This window comes from Neolamprologus multifasciatus, chromosome 3, assembly GCF_963576455.1.
Source record: "Neolamprologus multifasciatus chromosome 3, fNeoMul1.2, whole genome shotgun sequence".
NCBI classification, from domain to species: domain Eukaryota; kingdom Metazoa; phylum Chordata; class Actinopteri; order Cichliformes; family Cichlidae; genus Neolamprologus; species Neolamprologus multifasciatus.
The window spans coordinates 44,882,713-44,901,090 of record NC_140441.1 but is presented as its reverse complement, the minus strand read 5'-3'; the positions used below and the strand labels follow the sequence as shown (position 1 = coordinate 44,901,090).

The 18,378-nt window shown below is 47.2% G+C and overlaps 9 non-coding genes and 17 pseudogenes across 9 annotated transcripts; all 26 read left to right on the top strand.

Moving 5' to 3' along the window:
• Positions 1 to 37: 37 nt before the first annotated feature.
• Positions 38 to 156, top strand: LOC146523404 (5S ribosomal RNA; annotated as a pseudogene).
• Positions 157 to 545: 389 nt separating this feature from the next.
• LOC146523403 (5S ribosomal RNA) lies at positions 546 to 663 on the top strand (annotated as a pseudogene).
• Positions 664 to 1,053: 390 nt separating this feature from the next.
• On the top strand, positions 1,054 to 1,172 carry LOC146523402 (5S ribosomal RNA; annotated as a pseudogene).
• A 390-nt stretch (positions 1,173 to 1,562) lies between these two features.
• Positions 1,563 to 1,681, top strand: LOC146523401 (5S ribosomal RNA; annotated as a pseudogene).
• A 389-nt stretch (positions 1,682 to 2,070) lies between these two features.
• Positions 2,071 to 2,189, top strand: LOC146523400 (5S ribosomal RNA). Its single transcript, XR_014873479.1, has one exon. It is a non-coding gene; the product is annotated as a 5S ribosomal RNA (ribosomal RNA).
• A 390-nt stretch (positions 2,190 to 2,579) lies between these two features.
• Positions 2,580 to 2,698, top strand: LOC146523399 (5S ribosomal RNA). Its single transcript, XR_014873519.1, has one exon. It is a non-coding gene; the product is annotated as a 5S ribosomal RNA (ribosomal RNA).
• A 390-nt stretch (positions 2,699 to 3,088) lies between these two features.
• Positions 3,089 to 3,207, top strand: LOC146523398 (5S ribosomal RNA; annotated as a pseudogene).
• A 390-nt stretch (positions 3,208 to 3,597) lies between these two features.
• Positions 3,598 to 3,716, top strand: LOC146523397 (5S ribosomal RNA). The gene has a single exon (XR_014873518.1). It is a non-coding gene; the product is annotated as a 5S ribosomal RNA (ribosomal RNA).
• Positions 3,717 to 4,111: 395 nt separating this feature from the next.
• On the top strand, positions 4,112 to 4,230 carry LOC146523396 (5S ribosomal RNA; annotated as a pseudogene).
• A 389-nt stretch (positions 4,231 to 4,619) lies between these two features.
• LOC146523395 (5S ribosomal RNA) lies at positions 4,620 to 4,738 on the top strand. The gene has a single exon (XR_014873476.1). It is a non-coding gene; the product is annotated as a 5S ribosomal RNA (ribosomal RNA).
• A 390-nt stretch (positions 4,739 to 5,128) lies between these two features.
• LOC146523394 (5S ribosomal RNA) lies at positions 5,129 to 5,247 on the top strand. Its single transcript, XR_014873517.1, has one exon. It is a non-coding gene; the product is annotated as a 5S ribosomal RNA (ribosomal RNA).
• Positions 5,248 to 5,636: 389 nt separating this feature from the next.
• On the top strand, positions 5,637 to 5,755 carry LOC146523393 (5S ribosomal RNA). Its single transcript, XR_014873516.1, has one exon. It is a non-coding gene; the product is annotated as a 5S ribosomal RNA (ribosomal RNA).
• Positions 5,756 to 6,145: 390 nt separating this feature from the next.
• Positions 6,146 to 6,264, top strand: LOC146523392 (5S ribosomal RNA). Its single transcript, XR_014873514.1, has one exon. It is a non-coding gene; the product is annotated as a 5S ribosomal RNA (ribosomal RNA).
• A 3,285-nt stretch (positions 6,265 to 9,549) lies between these two features.
• Positions 9,550 to 9,668, top strand: LOC146523391 (5S ribosomal RNA; annotated as a pseudogene).
• Positions 9,669 to 10,057: 389 nt separating this feature from the next.
• LOC146523390 (5S ribosomal RNA) lies at positions 10,058 to 10,176 on the top strand (annotated as a pseudogene).
• A 383-nt stretch (positions 10,177 to 10,559) lies between these two features.
• LOC146523389 (5S ribosomal RNA) lies at positions 10,560 to 10,678 on the top strand (annotated as a pseudogene).
• A 390-nt stretch (positions 10,679 to 11,068) lies between these two features.
• LOC146523388 (5S ribosomal RNA) lies at positions 11,069 to 11,187 on the top strand (annotated as a pseudogene).
• A 390-nt stretch (positions 11,188 to 11,577) lies between these two features.
• On the top strand, positions 11,578 to 11,696 carry LOC146523387 (5S ribosomal RNA; annotated as a pseudogene).
• A 390-nt stretch (positions 11,697 to 12,086) lies between these two features.
• On the top strand, positions 12,087 to 12,205 carry LOC146523386 (5S ribosomal RNA; annotated as a pseudogene).
• Positions 12,206 to 12,609: 404 nt separating this feature from the next.
• LOC146523385 (5S ribosomal RNA) lies at positions 12,610 to 12,718 on the top strand (annotated as a pseudogene).
• Positions 12,719 to 14,206: 1,488 nt separating this feature from the next.
• LOC146523384 (5S ribosomal RNA) lies at positions 14,207 to 14,325 on the top strand (annotated as a pseudogene).
• Positions 14,326 to 14,715: 390 nt separating this feature from the next.
• Positions 14,716 to 14,834, top strand: LOC146523383 (5S ribosomal RNA; annotated as a pseudogene).
• Positions 14,835 to 15,185: 351 nt separating this feature from the next.
• On the top strand, positions 15,186 to 15,304 carry LOC146523382 (5S ribosomal RNA; annotated as a pseudogene).
• A 390-nt stretch (positions 15,305 to 15,694) lies between these two features.
• On the top strand, positions 15,695 to 15,813 carry LOC146523381 (5S ribosomal RNA; annotated as a pseudogene).
• Positions 15,814 to 17,519: 1,706 nt separating this feature from the next.
• On the top strand, positions 17,520 to 17,638 carry LOC146523380 (5S ribosomal RNA). The gene has a single exon (XR_014873513.1). It is a non-coding gene; the product is annotated as a 5S ribosomal RNA (ribosomal RNA).
• Positions 17,639 to 18,028: 390 nt separating this feature from the next.
• Positions 18,029 to 18,147, top strand: LOC146523379 (5S ribosomal RNA). Its single transcript, XR_014873512.1, has one exon. It is a non-coding gene; the product is annotated as a 5S ribosomal RNA (ribosomal RNA).
• The last annotated feature ends 231 nt before the right edge of the window (positions 18,148 to 18,378 follow it).

The following is an 18,378-nucleotide window of genomic DNA, read 5'->3' as shown; positions in this document are numbered from 1 at the left end:
TGATTCCTTAAATTGACACATTGTGCTATGGGCAGCAGCTTACGGCCATACCACCCTGAGCACGCCTGACCTCGTCTGACCTCGGAAGCTAAGCAGGGCTGGGCTTGGTTAGTACTTGGATGGGAGACTGCCTGGGAATACCTGGTGCTGTAAGCCTTTAATTTTCATGTCATTGAACTGCTTTTGATCCAGAGAAGGGGTGTATTAAAAGACCCAAAGCAGCTGCCCATTAATGAGGGCACATTAACAACATTGCTTTTGGCTGTTTTCACCAATGTCTTGTTCTGCTGGCTGAGACACCTACAACACACCAGGGCCACTGCTGCTGGCCGAGGCTAACTACACCACACCAGGCCCTGTGCTGGTTCCTGAGGCCATCTTCAAAAATCCAGGGCCTGTGCTGCTGGATAAATGCTAAACTGAGTCTTTGGGTTAGGGAATTAGGCAAGCATGCAGTTAGGGTTATAGGATTGTGTTCGTAACTTCAGGTACTGGCCACCTCATGGCTTGATTCCATAAATTGACACATTGTGCTGTGGGCAGCAGCTTACGGCCATACCACCCTGAGCACGCCTGACCTCGTCTGATCTCGGAAGCTAAGCAGGGCTGGGCTTGGTTAGTACTTGGATGGGAGACTGCCTGGAATACCTGGTGCTGTAAGCCTTTCATTTTCATGTCATTGAACTGCTTTTGATCCAGAGAAGGGGTGTATTAAAAGACCCAAAGCAGCTGCCCATTAATGAGGGCACATTAACGACATTGCTTTTGGCTGTTTTCACCAATGTCTTGTTCTGCTGGCTGAGGCCAACTACAACACACCAGGGCCAGTGCTGCTGGCTGAGGCTAACTACACCACACCAGGCCCTGTACTGGTTCCTGAGGCCATCTTCAAAAATCCAGGGCCTGTGCTGCTGGATAAATGCTAAACTGAGTCTTTGGGTTAGGGTATTAGGCAAGCATGCAGGTAGGGTTATAGGATTGTGTTCGTAACTTCAGGTACTGGCCACCTCATCACTTGATTCCATAAATTGACACATTGTGCTGTGGACAGCAGCTTACGGCCATACCACCCTGAGCACGCCTGAACTCGTCTGATCTCGGAAGCTAAGCAGGGCTGGGCTTGGTTAGTACTTGGATGGGAGACTGCCTGGGAATACCTGATGCTGTAAGCCTCTCATTTTCATGTCATTGAACTGCTTTTGATCCAGAGAAGGGGTGTATTAAAAGACCCAAAGCAGCTGCCCATTAATGAGGGCACATTAACGACATTGCTTTTGGCTGTTTTCACCAATGCCTTGTTCTGCTGGCTGAGGCCACCTACAACACACCAGGGCCAGTGCTGCTGGCCGAGGCTAACTACACCACACCAGGCCCTGTGCTGGTTCCTGAGGCCATCTTCAAAAATCCAGGGCCTGTGCTGCTGGATAAATGCTAAACTGAGTCTTTGGGTTAGGGTATTAGGCAAGCATGCAGGTAGGGTTATAGGATTGTGTTCGTAACTTCAGGTACTGGCCACCTCATCACTTGATTCCATAAATTGACACATTGTGCTGTGGGCAGCAGCTTACGGCCATACCACCCTGAGCACGCCTGACCTCGTCTGATCTCGAAAGTTAAGCAGGGCTGGGCTTGGTTAGTACTTGGATGGGAGACTGCCTGGGAATACTTGGTGCTGTAAGCCTTTCATTTTCATGTCATTGAACTGCTTTTGATCCAGAGAAGGGGTGTATTAAAAGACCCAAAGCAGCTGCCCATTAATCAGGGCACATTAACGACATTGCTTTTGGCTGTTTTCACCAATGTCTTGTTCTGCTGGCCGAGGCCACCTACAACACACAGGGCCAGCGCTGCTGGCCGAGGCTAACTACACCACACCAGGCCCTGTGCTAGTTCCTGAGGCCATCTTCAAAAATCCAGGGCCTGTGCTGCTGGATAAATGCTAAACTGAGGATTTGGGTTAGGGTATTAGGCAAGCATGCAGGTAGGGTTATAGGATTGTGTTCGTAAGCTCAGGTACTGGCCACCTCATCACTTGATTCCATAAATTGACACATTGTGCTGTGGATAGCAGTTTACGGCCATACCACCCTGAGCACGCCTGACCTCGTCTGATCTCGGAAGTTAAGCAGGGCTGGGCTTGGTTAGTACTTGGATGGGAGACTGCCTGGGAATACCTGGTGCTGTAAGCATTTCTTTTTCATGTCGTGGAACTGCTTTTGATCCAGAGAAGGGGTGTATTAAAAGACCCAAAGCAGCTGCCCATTAATGAGGGCACATTAACGACATTGCTTTTGGGTGTTTTCACCAATGCCTTGTTCTGCTGGCTGAGGCCACCTACAACACACCAGGGCCAGTGCTGCTGGCCGAGGCTAACTACACCACACCAGGCCCTGTGCTGGTTCCTGAGGCCATCTTCAAAAATCCAGGGCCTGTGCTGCTGGATAAATGCTAAACTGAGTCTTTGGGTTAGGGTATTAGGCAAGCATGCAGGTAGGGTTATAGGATGGTGTTCGTAACTTCAGGTACTGGCCACCTCATCACTTGATTCCATAAATTGACACATTGTGCTGTGGGCAGCAGCTTACGGCCATACCACCCTGAGCACGCCTGACCTCGTCTGATCTCGGAAGCTAAGCAGGGCTGGGCTTGGTTAGTACTTGGATGGGAGACTGCCTGGGAATACCTGGTGCTGTAAGCCTTTAATTTTCATGTCATTGAACTGCTTTTGATCCAGAGAAGGGGTGTATTAAAAGACCCAAAGCAGCTGCCCATTAATGAGGGCACATTAACGACATTGCTTTTGGCTGTTTTCACCAATGTCTTGTTCTGCTGGCTGAGGCCAACTACAACACACCAGGGCCAGTGCTGCTGGCCGAGGCTAACTACACCACACTAGGCCCTGTGCTGGTTCCTGAGGCCATCTTCAAAAATCCAGGGCCTGTGCTGCTGGATAAATGCTAAACTGAGTCTTTGGGTTAGGGTATTAGGCAAGCATGCAGGTAGGGTTATAGGATTGTGTTCGTAACTTCAGGTACTGGCCACCTCATCACTTGATTCCATAAATTGGCACATTGTGCTGTGGGCAGCAGCTTACGGCCATACCACCCTGAGCACGCCTGAACTCGTCTGATCTCGGAAGCTAAGCAGGGCTGGGCTTGGTTAGTACTTGGATGGGAGACTGCCTGGGAATACCTGATGCTGTAAGCCTCTCATTTTCATGTCATTGAACTGCTTTTGATCCAGAGAAGGGGTGTATTAAAAGACCCAAAGCAGCTGCCCATTAATGAGGGCACATTAACGACATTGCTTTTGGCTGTTTTCACCAATGCCTTGTTCTGCTGGCTGAGGCCACCTACAACACACCAGGGCCAGTGCTGCTGGCCGAGGCTAACTACACCACACCAGGCCCTGTGCTGGTTCCTGAGGCCATCTTCAAAAATCCAGGGCCTGTGCTGCTGGATAAATGCTAAACTGAGTCTTTGGGTTAGGGTATTAGGCAAGCATGCAGGTAGGGTTATAGGATTGTGTTCGTAACTTCAGGTACTGGCCACCTCATCACTTGATTCCATAAATTGACACATTGTGCTGTGGGCAGCAGCTTACGGCCATACCACCCTGAGCACGCCTGACCTCGTCTGATCTCGGAAGCTAAGCAGGGCTGGGCTTGGTTAGTACTTGGATGGGAGACTGCCTGGGAATACCTGGTGCTGTAAGCCTTTCATTTCATTTTCATGTCATTGAACTGCTTTTGATCCAGAGAAGGGCTGTATTAAAATACCCAAAGCAGCTGCCCATTAATGAGGGCACATTAACGACATTGCTTTTGGCTGTTTTCACCAATGTCTTGTTCTGCTGGCTGAGGCCAACTACAACACAGCAGGGCCAGTGCTGCTGGCCGAGGCTAACTACACCACACTAGGCCCTGTGCTGGTTCCTGAGGCCATCTTCAAAAATCCAGGGCCTGTGCTGCTGGATAAATGCTAAACTGAGTCTTTGGGTTAGGGTATTAGGCAAGCATGCAGGTACGGTTATAGGATTGTGTTCGTAACTTCAGGTACTGGCCACCTCATCACTTGATTCCATAAATTGGCACATTGTGCTGTGGGCAGCAGCTTACGGCCATACCACCCTGAGCACGCCTGAACTCGTCTGATCTCGGACGCAAACCAGGGCTGGGCTTGGTTAGTACTTGGATGGGAGACTGCCTGGGAATACCTGGTGCTGTAAGCCTTTCATTTTCATGTCATTGAACTGCTTTTGATCCAGAGAAGGGCTGTATTAAAAGACCCAAAGCAGCTGCCCATTAATGAGGGCACATTAACGACATTGCTTTTGGCTGTTTTCACCAATGTCTTGTTCTGCTGGCTGAGGCCACCTACAACACACAGGGCCAGCGCTGCTGGCCGAGGCTAACTACACCACACCAGGCCCTGTGCTAGTTCCTGAGGCCATCTTCAAAAATCCAGGGCCTGTGCTGCTGGATAAATGCTAAACTGAGTCTTTGGGTTAGGGTATTAGGCAAGCATGCAGGTAGGGTTATAGGATTGTGTTCGTAACTTCAGGTACTGGCCACCTCATCGCTTGATTCCATAAATTGACACATTGTGCTGTGGGCAGCAGCTTACGGCCATACCACCCTGAGCACGCCTGACCTCGTCTGATCTCGGAAGCTAAGCAGGGCTGGGCTTGGTTAGTACTTGGATGGGAGACTGCCTGGGAACACCTGGTGCTGTAAGCCTTTCATTTTCATGTCAGTGAACTGCTTTTGATCCAGAGAAGGGGTCTGTTAAAAGACCCAAAGCAGCTGCCCATTAATGAGGGCACATTAACGACATTGCTTTCGGCTGTTTTCACCAATGTCTTGTTCTGCTGGCTGAGGCCACCTACAACACACCAGGGCCAGTGCTGCTGGCCGAGGCTAACTACACCACACCAGGCCCTGTGCTGGTTCCTGAGGCCATCTTCAAAAATCCAGGGCCTGTGCTGCTGGATAAATGCTAAACTGAGTCTTTGGGTTAGGGTATTAGGCAAGCATGCAGGTAGGGTTATAGGATTGTGTTCGTAACTTCAGGTACTGGCCACCTCATCACTTGATTCCATAAATTGACACATTGTGCTGTGGGCAGCAGCTTACGGCCATACCACCCTGAGCACGCCTGACCTCGTCTGATCTCGGAAGCTAAGCAGGGCTGGGCTTGGTTAGTACTTGGATGGGAGACTGCCTGGGAATACCTGGTGCTGTAAGCCTTCATTTTCATGTCATTGAACTGCTTTTGATCCAGAGAAGGGGTGTATTAAAAGACCCAAAGCAGCTGCCCATTAATGAGGGCACATTAACGACATTGCTTTTGGCTGTTTTCACCAATGTCTTGTTCTGCTGGCTGAGGCCACCTACAACACACCAGGGCCAGTGCTGCTGGCCGAGGCTAACTACACCACACCAGGCCCTGTGCTGGTTCCTGAGGCCATCTTCAAAAATCCAGGGCCTGTGCTGCTGGATAAATGCTAAACTGAGTCTTTGGGTTAGGGTATTAGGCAAGCATGCAGGTAGGGTTATAGGATTGTGTTCGTAACTTCAGGTACTGGCCACCTCATCGCTTGATTCCATAAATTGACACATTGTGCTGTGGGCAGCAGCTTACGGCCATACCACCCTGAGCACGCCTGACCTCGTCTGATCTCGGAAGCTAAGCAGGGCTGGGCTTGGTTAGTACTTGGATGGGAGACTGCCTGGGAATACCTGGTGCTGTAAGCCTTTCATTTTCATGTCAGTGAACTGCTTTTGATCCAGAGAAGGGGTCTGTTAAAAGACCCAAAGCAGCTGCCCATTAATGAGGGCACATTAACGACATTGCTTTTGGCTGTTTTCACCAATGTCTTGTTCTGCTGGCTGAGGCCACCTACAACACACCAGGGCCAGTGCTGCTGGCCGAGGCTAACTACACCACACCAGGCCCTGTGCTGGTTCCTGAGGCCATCTTCAAAAATCCAGGGCCTGTGCTGCTAGATAAATGCTAAACTGAGTCTTTGCGTTAGGGTATTAGGCAAGCATGCAGGTAGGGTTATAGGATTGTGTTCGTAACTTCAGGTACTGGCCACCTCATCGCTTGATTCCATAAATTGACACATTGTGCTGTGGTCAGCAGCTTACGGCCATACCACCCTGAGCACGCCTGACCTCGTCTGATCTCGGAAGCTAAGCAGGGCTGGGCTTGGTTAGTACTTGGATGGGAGACTGCCTGGGAATACCTGGTGCTGTAAGCCTTTCATTTTCATGTCATTGAACTGCTTTTGATCCAGAGAAGGGGTGTATTAAAAGATCCAAAGCAGCTGCCCATTAACACTAGGTTTACTAACCTGCGCAAATTTGCGTAACTTCCCTAAACCCAACTCCCCCTAGAATTACTGGCTTTTTTATTTTCTGGTGCAAGTCCCGAGGTGTTAATCACCCCTGCTGAGATTTTCACAGGTCGTCAGCTCGTTTCTCCTCCAGCTTTTGTTGTGCAAACCACCCATTATCCTTGAGGCCTGGCACATTTGCATTTGTTTACTCTGAGTTGCTCAGAATCAAGTCAGGCCAAACCTCTGTGTTACAACTTTCAGAAATGCCTGCCGTATCTATACAAAATATCCCACACATTGACTGACCTGCAAATATAAAAGACACACATTCACACCTCATTGCCATATTACATATGGGTTATATAAACCCATTTAGAGTGAAGTTCATGTAAATTTACCATTCTCTATTTGTTTATCTTCTGACAACGTAAGATTACAAGTGTGCTCCAAAGCTTCCTTTGCCTGTTAGACGTGGGAATGCTGCAGACCATCAGAGACTGTACGGTACATCAAGCCCGCAGAACAGAGCCGGACTGGAATTTGTCAGTTCATGAACTGATGGCATTCATTTCAATCCTGTTTGTAAGAGCAATCATGTGTCCTGTTGGTGCCATTGTGGATTGCTGGTCAGGAGGATTTCTGGTGTCAGTAATCAAAGAGACAATGCCCCGAGATAGATTCATTTCAATTATGCACCTTCGATTTGATGACAGGGACACGCGGGCAGAACGGGTGAAAACAGACAAATTTGCGGCGATCTCAGACATCTGGACACGCTTCAACGAGAACTGTGCTAAGAGTTTCACTCCAGGAGAACACATGACCATAGATGAACAGCTGTTCCCTACCAAGGTTTGTTGTCCATTCACACAGTATATCGCAACCAAGCCAGACAAATTTGGGATCAAGTTCTGGATGACCACGGATTTGGACACCAAATATGTCTGCAGTGCATCTCCTTACTTGGGAAAGGACCCCAGTCATCAGAAGGGAGAGAGGCTGGCAGAGAACGTGGTCATGAAACTGATGGAGCCGTTTTTGGATGATGGGAGAAACGTCACAACGGACAATTTCTTTACTTCACTGTCACTGTCGCACAGACTGCTGCAGCGCAAAACAACGTTACTGGGCACGGTGAATAAAGTCCGGCGTGAACTTCCTCAACTTGCAAAAGATACTGCAAAGCGAGAGGTATTCTCCACTTCAGTGCTTAGAAGTGGCGGTGTCTCCTTGACAATTTATGCACCTAAAAAAACAAGACTGTGTGTGTTCCAAGTTCCATGCACCAAGACGTGACGATCGGTGACGACAGAAAGAGGAAACCCAACACGATAGCAGACTATAACCACATGAAGGTATGTGAATGTGTGTACAATTTTAAACCAGTGCTACAATGTTTTCTGATGTGTGCTATACAGGCCTATAGAAAAAAACATATACTCATGACTCTCTCTCTGCTTTTACAGTGTGGTGTAGACGTGTTGACCAAATGGCACGGATGTATTCCGTAAGAGCAGCAACATGCAGGTGGCCAGTAGCGGCTTTCTACAATATGCTGGACCTGGCGGCGGTGAATGCCTACATTTTGTACAAGGCATGTACAGGGTGGACAGGCAAAAGAAGATTGTTTCTGAGTCTTCTAGCTCAGCAACTTCGTTGCTGATTCATGCAGCTCAAGGAAATATTAGCACAGAGGCAGGCTGCTGAAGCTGCTGCAGCTGCTGTGCCAGGGACTGTAAAGACAACGCAGTGCCAGGTGCAAGAGAGCTGCAACAGGAATCGCAGCAGGTTTACCTGTGCAACATGTCAGAAATTCACTTGTGCCAAATGCAGGGATGATGGACACTGGGTCTGCAAACGCTGTAAAGTCGGAAATACTTTGAAATAAAAAAGACTTGTGTACCCATATATTGTGAATGTGTGTCTTTTCTATGTAGGTTGTAACACAGAGGTTTTGCCTGCCTTGGATCTGAGTAAACAAATGCCAATGTTGCACAAACACAAACACACACACACACACACAGCAAATCTGCATTTATTTGTCCCACAAGTGGAAAATCTGCATTGTCATTGCAAAAAAGTGGACAGTGCAAGACAAAAGCAGCTAAATAAAAACTGTACAAAGAGCAGGGTATAGAAAGTGCACTATACAAACAATCTGGAAACATAAATATGGATACGTGTATTCAAAAATATTGGTGTATGTATACACACACACACACATCTATATCTACATATATATATCTATATATATATCTCTAATATGTATATATATACATATATATATATACATATATATACATATATACATATATACAGATATATATATACATATATATATATATATATACATATATATATCTATATATATACATTTATACATACATACATATATATGTATATATATATATATATATATATACATATATATACATATATATATATATATTAGAGATATAGATATAGATATATAGATATATATAGATATATATAGATATAGATGTGTGTGTGTGTGTGTATAACTAGACTTTATGCATAATATGTAAGGTGTGGCTATATAAATATATGTACAACTCTGTGTATATGTGTTTATGGGCAGGCATGCAATGTAGTGACAAGGATTGACAAGAACTACCATGGTGTATTGTACGCTGCAAGTAAGGAAGGAAAGTAGCCTTGCAGGGAAGGAAAGACCTGAATCTCTCATGGTTGGGGGAGGGTGTCTTTGCACAACAAAAGCAGGAGAACAATGGAGCTGAAGACCTGTGAAAATCTCAGCGGGGTGCCAAGAGGTGTTAGGGTCGGGGGGGGAATTTACGCAAATCTGCGCAGGCTAGTAAATCTAGTAGTAGGGACTGCAGCAGGGAAAAAAAGGCTCAGTAATTCTAGTGTTAATGAGGGCACATTAACGACATTGCTTTTGGCTGTTTTCACCAATGTCTTGTTCTGCTGGCTGAAGCTACCTACAACTCACAGGGCCAGCGATGCTGGCCGAGGCTAACTACACCACACCAGGCCCTGTGCTGGTTCCTGAGTCCATCTTCAAAAATCCAGGGCCTGTGCTGCTGGATAAATGCTAAACTGAGTCTTTGGGTTAGGGTATTAGGCAAGCATGCAGGTAGTGTTATAGGATTGTGTTCGTAACTTCAGGTACTGGCCACCTCATCACTTGATTCCATAAATTGACACATTGTGCTGTGGGCAGCAGCTTACGGCCATACCACCCTGAGCACGCCTGACCTCGTCTGATCTCGGAAGCTAAGCAGGGCTGGGCTTGGGTAGTACTTGAATGGGAGACTGCCTAGGAATACCTGGTGCTGTAAGCCTTTCATTTTCATGTCATTGAACTGCTTTTGATCCAGAGAAGGGGTGTATTAAAAGACCCAAAGCAGCTGCCCATTAATGAGGGCACATTAACGACATTGCTTTTGGCTGTTTTCACCAATGTCTTGTTCTGCTGGCTGAGGCCACCTACAACACACAGGGCCAGTGCTGCTGGCCGAGGCTAACTACACCACACCAGGCCCTGTGCTGGTTCCTGAGGCCATCTTCCAAAATCCAGGGCCTGTGCTGCTGGATAAATGCTAAACTGAGTCTTTGGGTTAGGGTATTAGGCAAGCATGCAGGTAGGGTTATAGGATTGTGTTCGTAACTTCAGGTACTGGCCACCTCATCACTTGTTTCCATAAATTGACACATTGTCCTGTGGGCAGCAGCTTACGGCCATACCACCCTGAGCATGCCTGACCTCGTCTGATCTCGGAAGCTAAGCAGGGCTGGGCTTGGTTAGTACTTGGATGGGAGACTGCCTGGGAATACCTGGTGCTGTAAGCCTTTCATGTCATTGAACTGCTTTTGATCCAGAGAAGGGGTGTATTAAAATACCCAAAGCAGCTGCCCATTAATGAGGGCACATTAACGACATTGCTTTTGGCTTTTTTCACCAATGTCTTGTTCTGCTGGCTGAGGCACTTACAACACACCAGGGCCAGTGCTGCTGGCTGAGGCTAACTACACCACACCAGGCCCTGTGCTGGTTCCTGAGGCCATCTTCAAAAATCCAGGGCCTGTGCTGCTGGATAAATGCTAAACTGAGTTTTTGGGTTAGGGTATTAGGCAAGCATGCAGGTAGGGTTATAGGATTGTCTTCGTAACTTCAGGTACTGGCCACCTCATCACTTGATTCCATAAATTGACACATTGTGCTGTGGGCAGCAGCTTACGGCCATACCACCCTGAGCACGCCTGACCTCGTCTGATCTCCGAAGTTAAGCAGGGCTGGGCTTGGTTAGTACTTGGATGGGAGACTGCCTGGGAATACCTCGTGCTGTAAGACTTTCATTTTCATGTCATTGAACTGCTTTTGATCCAGAGAATGGGTGTATTAAAAGACCCAAAGCAGCTGCCCATTAATGAGGGCACATTAACGACATTGCTTTTGGCTGTTTTCACCAATGTCTTGTTCTGCTGGCTGAGGCCATCTACAACATACCAGGGCCAGTGCTGCTGGTCGAGGCTAACTACACCACACCAGGCCCTGTGCTGGTTCCTGAGGCCATCTTCAAAAATCCAGGGCCTGTGCTGCTGGATAAATGCTAAACTGAGTCTTTGGGTTAGGGAATTAGGCAAGCATGCAGGTAGGGTTATAGGATTGTGTTCGTAAGTTCAGGTACTGGCCACCTCATCGCTTGATTCCATAAATTGACACATTGTGCTATGGGCAGCAGCTTGCGGCCATACCACCCTGAGCACGCCTGACCTCGTCTGATCTCGGAAGCTAAGCAGGGCTGGGCTTGGTTAGTACTTGGATGGGAGACTGCCTGTGAATACCTGGTGCTGTAAGCCTTTAATTTTCATGTCATTGAACTGCTTTTGATCCAGAGAAGGGGTGTATTAAAAGACCCAAAGCAGCTGCCCATTAATGAGGGCACATTAACGACATTGCTTTTGGCTGTTTTCACCAGTGTCTTGTACTGCTGGCTGAGGCCACCTACAACACAGCAGGGCCAGTGCTGCTGGCCGAGGCTAACTACACCACACCAGGCCCTGTGCTGGTTCCTGAGGCCATCTTCAAAAATCCAGGGCCTGTGCTGCTGGATAAATGCTAAACTGAGTCTTTGGGTTAGGGTATTAGGCAAGCATGCAGGTAGGGTTATAGGATTGTGTTCGTAACTTCAGGTACTGGCCACCTCATCACTTGATTCGATAAATTGACACATTGTGCTGAGGGCAGTTTCTTACGGCCATACCACCCTGAGCACGCCTGACCTTGTCTGATCTCGGAAGCTAAGCAGGGCTGGGCTTGGTTAGTACTTGGATGGGAGACTGCCTGGGAATACCTGGTGCTGTAAGCCTTTTATTTTCATTTCATTGAACTGCTTTTGATCCAGAGAAGGGGTGTATTAAAAGACCCAAAGCAGCTGCCCATTAATGAGGGCACATTAACGACATTGCTTTTGGCTGTTTTCACCAATGTCTTGTTCTGCTGGCTGAGGCCACCTACAACACACCAGGGCCAGTGCTGGTGGCTGAGGCTAATTACACCACACCAGGCCCTGTGCTGGTTCCTGAGGCCATCTTCAAAAATCCAGGGCCTGTGCTGCTGGATAAATGCTAAACTGAGTCTTTGGGTTAGGGAATTAGGCAAGCATGCAGTTAGGGTTATAGGATTGTGTTCGTAACTTCAGGTACTGGCCACCTCATGGCTTGATTCCATAAATTGACACATTGTGCTGTGGGCAGCAGCTTACGGCCATACCACCCTGAGCACGCCTGACCTCGTCTGATCTCGGAAGCAAAGCAGGGCTGGGCTTGGTTAGTACTTGGATGGGTGACTACCTGAGAATACCTGGTGCTGTAAGCCTTTCATTTTCATGTCATTGAACTGCTTTTGATCCAGAGAAGGGGTGTATTAAAAGACCCAAAGCAGTTGCCCATTAATGAGGGCACATTAACGACATTGCTTTTGGCTGTTTTCACCAATGTCTTGTTCTTCTAGCTGAGGCCACCTACAACACACCAGGGCCAGTGCTGCTGGCCGAGGATAACTACACCACACCAGGCCCTGTGCTGGTTCCTGAGGCCATCTTTAAAAATCCAGGGCCCGTGCTGCTGGATAAATGCTAAACTGAGTCTTTGGGTTAGGGTATTAGGCAAGCATGCAGGTAGGGTTATAGGATTGTGTTCGTAACTTCAGGTACTGGCCACCTCATCACTTGATTCCATAAATTGACACATTGTGCTGAGGGCAGCAGCTTACGGCCAGCAGCTTACGGCCATCCCACCCTGAGCACGCCTGACCTCGCCTGATCTCGGAAGCTAAGCAGGGCTGGGCTTGGTTAGTACTTGGATGGGGGAATACCTGGTGCTGTAAGCCTTTCATTTTCATGTCATTGAACTGCTTTTGATCCAGAGAAGGGGTGTATTACAGTTTTTTCTGATTGCTTAAGCACATTTTTTGTAACTATTGGCTATTTTTGCAAAACTCTACACACAAATAAGAAAACCTGTCACCCAATTATCAAAACATTGTAGTTCTCTTGCAAAAGCGAACACAGCTAGATTAACTCTTCACACCTTCGTAAAAATGGTGTTTTCGTATCAAACAGTACACACAAGCCATCATCTACTAAGCACACAATGCGCCAACTGCACACTGATGGTATGAATACAAAACACATCTGGCTTTTGCTTTCTCTGTGTACAGATGTCAATTGAACATTCTGCCTCTGCCCCCAACATCTGGACGTCTAGCAATTCTGTAAAGTAACAATTTCAGTATTTTTGCATGTATGGTACTGTTGTGTTTCTCATTAGAGTATGGCAGTGCTACAAAGTACTTACCGATTCTCATTTCGAAATGTCCTAATGATGCTTGCCACAGTGTAGCGGCTCAGTTTAGGCTGAACCCGTTGGCCAGCTTCCCTCAGGGTCATCCCATGGTTGATGACATGGTCCACTATTGTAGCCCTGATGTCATCAGTTATTCTGTTTCTTACTCTTCTTACCCTTCCTCTTTCCCCTCCTCGTCCTCTTCTTGCTCCTCTTTGTCCTCTTCCTCTAACTTCCTCTAACCCTCTTGCTTCTTCACCTCCACGTCCTCTCCCTCGGCCTCCTCTGATTCTCACTCTTCTCACTCTTACTGCTCCTTCCATTGTACTCCACATAGACAGCTTACCTGTGGCCTGTTTATAGTGCTTAGGCTGATTGCAAAGTGGACTAATTATCTAAAACAGTTTTCACATCTGAAAGTGTGCCAGACAGTTGGCAAAATAGTGTTAATGATAGCCATACATGTGTATAATTTTGCTAGGAGTGTGTTGGAAATTTGGTAATTGAGTGTAAGCAGTGAGTTGTGCCTACAGTTTTGCAAAGTGTGTGTTACAAAATTGCAAACTGAGTGCAAAGCAGTGTTTGTGCTTTTAGTTTTGCAAACTCAGTGAGTGGTTTTGCTATAAGTGTTAATAGTTTTAGGAATTGTGCTATAAGAATCACAGTTAGGGTTTAAGCATTCAGAAAAAACTGTAAAAAACCCAAAGCAGCTGCCCATTAATGAGGGCACATTAACGACATTGCTTTTGGCTGTTTTCACCAATGTCTTGTTCTGCTGGCTGAGGCCACCTACAACACACAGGGTCAGTGCTGCTGGCCGAGGCTAACTACACCACACCAGGCCCTGTGCTGGTTCCTGAGGCTATCTTCAAAAATCCAACGCCTGTGCTGCTGGATAAATGCTAAACTGAGTCTTTGGGTTAGGGTATTAGGCAAGCATGCAGGTAGGGTTATAGGATTGTGTTCGTAACTTCAGGTACTGGCCACCTCATCACTTGATTCCATAAATTGACACATTGTGCTGTGGACAGCAGCTTACGGCCATACCACCCTGAGCACGCCTGACCTCGTCTGATCTCGGAGGCTAAGCAGGGCTGGGCTTGGTTAGTACTTGGATGGGAGACTGCCTGGGAATACCTGGTGCTGTAAGCCTTTAATTTTCATGTCATTGAACTGCTTTTGATCCGGAGAAGGGGTGTATTAAAAGACCCAAAGCAGCTGCCCATTAATGAGGGCACATTAACGACATTGCTTTTGGCTGTTTTCACCAATGTCTTGTTCTGCTGGGTGAGGCCACCTACAACACACCAGGGCCAGTGCTGCTGGCCGAGGCTAAATACACCACACCAGGCCCTGTGCTGGTTCCTGAGGCTATCTTCAAAAATCCAGGGCCTGTGCTGCTGGATAAATGCTAAACTGAGTCTTTGGGTTAGGGTATTAAGCAAGCATGCAGGTAGGGTTATAGGATTGTGTTCGTAACTTCAGGTACTGGCCACCTCATCACTTGATTCCATAAATTGACACATTGTGCTGTGGACAGCAGCTTACGGCCATACCACCCTGAGCATGCCTGACCTCGTCTGATCTCGGAAGCTAAGCAGGGCTGGGCTTGGTTAGTACTTGGATGGGAGACTGCCTGGGAATACCTGGTGCTGTAAGCCTTTCATTTTCATGTCATTGAACTGCTTTTGATCCAGAGAAGGGGTGTATTAAAAGACCCAAAGCAGCTGCCCATTAATGAGGGCACATTAACGACATTGCTTTTGGCTGTTTTCACCAATGTCTTGTTCTGCTGGCTGAGGCCACCTACAACACACCAGGCCCTGTGCTGGTTCCTGAGGCCATCTTCAAAAATCCAGGGCCTGTGCTGCTGGATAAATGCTAAACTGAGTCTTTGGGTTAGGGTATTAGGCAATCATGCAGGTAGGGTTATAGGATTATGTTCATAACTTCAGGTACTGGCCACCTCATCACTTGATTCCATAAATTGACACATTGTGCTGAGGGCAGCAGCATACGGCCATACCACCCTGAGCACGCCTGACCTCGTCTGATCTCGGAAGCTAAGCAGGGCTGGGCTTGGTTAGTACTTGGATGGGAGACTGCCTGGGAATACCTGGTGCTGTAAGCCTTTCATTTTCATGTCATTGAACTGCTTTTGATCCAGAGAAGGGGTGTATTGAAAGACCCAAAGCAGCTGCCCATTAATGAGGGCACATTAACGACATTGCTTTTGGCTGTTTTCACCAATGTCTTGTTCTGCTGGCCTCGGCCACCTACAACACACCAGGGCCAGTGCTGCTGGCCGAGGCTAACTACACCACACCAGGCCCTGTGCTGGTTCCTGAGGCCATCTTCAAAAATCCAGGGCCTGTGCTGCTGGATAAATGCTAAACTGAGTCTTTGGGTTAGGGTATTAGGCAAGCATGCAGGTAGGGTTATAGGATTGTGTTCGTAACTTCAGGTACTGGCCACCTCATCACTTGATTCCATAAATTGACACATTGTGCTGTGGGCAGCAGCTTACGGCCATACCACCCTGAGCACGCCTGACCTCGTCTGATCTCGGAAGCTAAGCAAGGCTGGGCTTGGTTAGTACTTGGATGGGAGACTGTCTGGGAATACCTGGTGCTGTAAGTCTTTCATGTAATTGAACTGCTTTTGATCCAGAGAAGGGGTGTATTACAGTTTTTTCTGAATGCTTAAACCCTAACTGTGATTCTTATAGCACAATTTCTAAAACTATTAATACTTATAGCAAAACCACTCACTGAGTTTGCAAAACTAAAAGCACAAACACTGCTTTGCACTTAGTTTGCCATTTTGTAACACACACTTTGCAAACCTGTAGCTACAATCCACTGCACAGCACTCTTTTTGCAGAACTGTAAACACAACTCACTGCTTTACACTCAATTTCCAAATGATCAATGCACTCCTAGCAAAACTATACACATTTAAGGCCATTATTTACACTATTTTGCCAACTGTCTGGCACACTGTCACATGTGAAAACTTTTTTAGATAATTAGTTCACTTTGCAATCAGCCTAAGCACTATAATACAGGTAAGCTCTGTGTGTGGAGTACAATGGAGGGAGCAGGAAGAGTGAGAAGTAGAGGAGGCCGAGGAAGAGGACGTGGAGGTGAAGAAGTAGGAAGAAGAGGACGACAAGGACAAGGAGGAGCAAGATGAGGACGAGGAGGGGGGAGAGGAGGACGAGGAGGGGGGAGAGGAAGGGTAAGAAGAGTAAGAAATAGAATTGCTGATGACATCAGAGCTACAATAGTGGACCATGTAATCAACTGTGGAATGACCCTGAGGGGAGCTGGCCAACGGGTCCAGCCTAACTCAAGCCGCTACACTGTAGCAAGTAACATAAGGATATTTTGAAATTAGAATCGGTTGGTACAGTCACTTTGCACTAAGTTTTGTAGCACTGCCATATGCTGATGAGAAACACAACAATACCATAGATGTAAAAATACTGAAATTGTTACTTTACAGAATTGCTAGACGACCACATGCTGGGGCAGAGGAAGCATGTTCACTGCAGACCAAGAAACCCATATAGTCAATATGGCGATTGCAAATAATCCTATACTTGGTAATAAACACTTGTGTTTGTTTTGATGTGTGTGAATAAACACCAGTACTTGAAGTTTGGATCCGTCTATGCTTATGGATCTATGACAAAAGTATGAGCTCAAACTGACATAGCCTACGTTGTGCACAGAGAAAGCAAAAGCCAGATGTGTTTTGTATTCATACCATCAGTGTGCAGTTGGCGCATTGTGTGCTTAGTAGATGATGGCTTGTGTGTACTGTTTGATACAAAAACACCATTTTTACGAAGGTGTGAAGAGTTAATCTAGCTGTGTTCGCTTTTGCAAGAGAACTACAATGTTTTGATAATTGGGTGACAGGTTTTCTTATTTGTGTGTAGAGTTTTGCAAAAAAAGCCAATAGTTACAAAAAATGTGCTTAAGCAATCAGAAAAAACTGTAAAAGACCCAAAGCAGCTGCCCATTAATGAGGGCACATTAACGACATTGCTTTTGGCTGTTTTCACCAATGTCTTGTTCTGCTGGCTGAGGCCACCTACAACACACCAGGGCCAGTGCTGCTGGCCGAGGCTAACTACACCACACCAGGCCCTGTGCTGGTTCCTGAGGCCATCTTCAAAAATCCAGGGCCTGTGCTGCTGGATAAATGCTAAACTGAGTCTTTGGGTTAGGGTATTAGGCAAGCATGCAGGTAGGGTTATAGGATTGTGTTTGTAACTTCAGGTACTGGCCACCTCATCACTTGATTCCATAAATTGACACATTGTGCTGTGGGCAGCTGCTTACGGCCATACCACCCTGAGCACGCCTGACCTCGTCTGATCTCGGAAGCTAAGCAGGGCTGGGCTTGGTTAGTACTTGGATGGGAGACTGCCTGGGAATACCTGGTGCTGTAAGCCTTTCATTTTCATGTCATTGAACTGCTTTTGATCCAGAGAAGGGGTGTATTAAAAGACCCAAAGCAGCTGCCCATTAATGAGGGCACATTAACGACATTGCTTTTGGCTGTTTTCACCAATGTCTTGTTCTGCTGGCTGAGGCCACCTACAACACACCAGGGCCAGTGCTGGTGGCTGAGGCTAACTACACCACACCAGGCCCTGTGCTGGTTCCTGAGGCCATCTTCAAAAATCCAGGGCCTGTGCTGCTGGATAAATGCTAAACTGAGTCTTTGGGTTAGGGTATTAGGCAAGCATGCAGGTAGGGTTATAGGATTGTGTTCGTAACTTCAGGTACTGGCCACCTCATCACTTGATTCCATAAATTGACACATTGTGCTGTGGGCAGCAGCTTACGGCCATACCACCCTGAGCACGCCTGACCTCGTCTGATCTCGGAAGCTAAGCAGGGCTGGGCTTGGTTAGTACTTGGATGGGAGACTGCCTGGGAATACCTGGTGCTGTAAGCCTTTAATTTTCATGTCATTGAACTGCTTTTGATCCAGAGAAGGGGTGTATTAAAAGACCCAAAGCAGCTGCCCATTAATGAGGGCACATTAACGACATTGCTTTTGGCTGTTTTCACCAATGTCTTGTTCTGCTGGCTGAGGCCACCTACAACACACCAGGGCCAGTGCTGCTGGCCGAGGCTAACTACACCACACCAGGCCCTGTGCTGGTTCCTGAGGCCATCTTCAAAA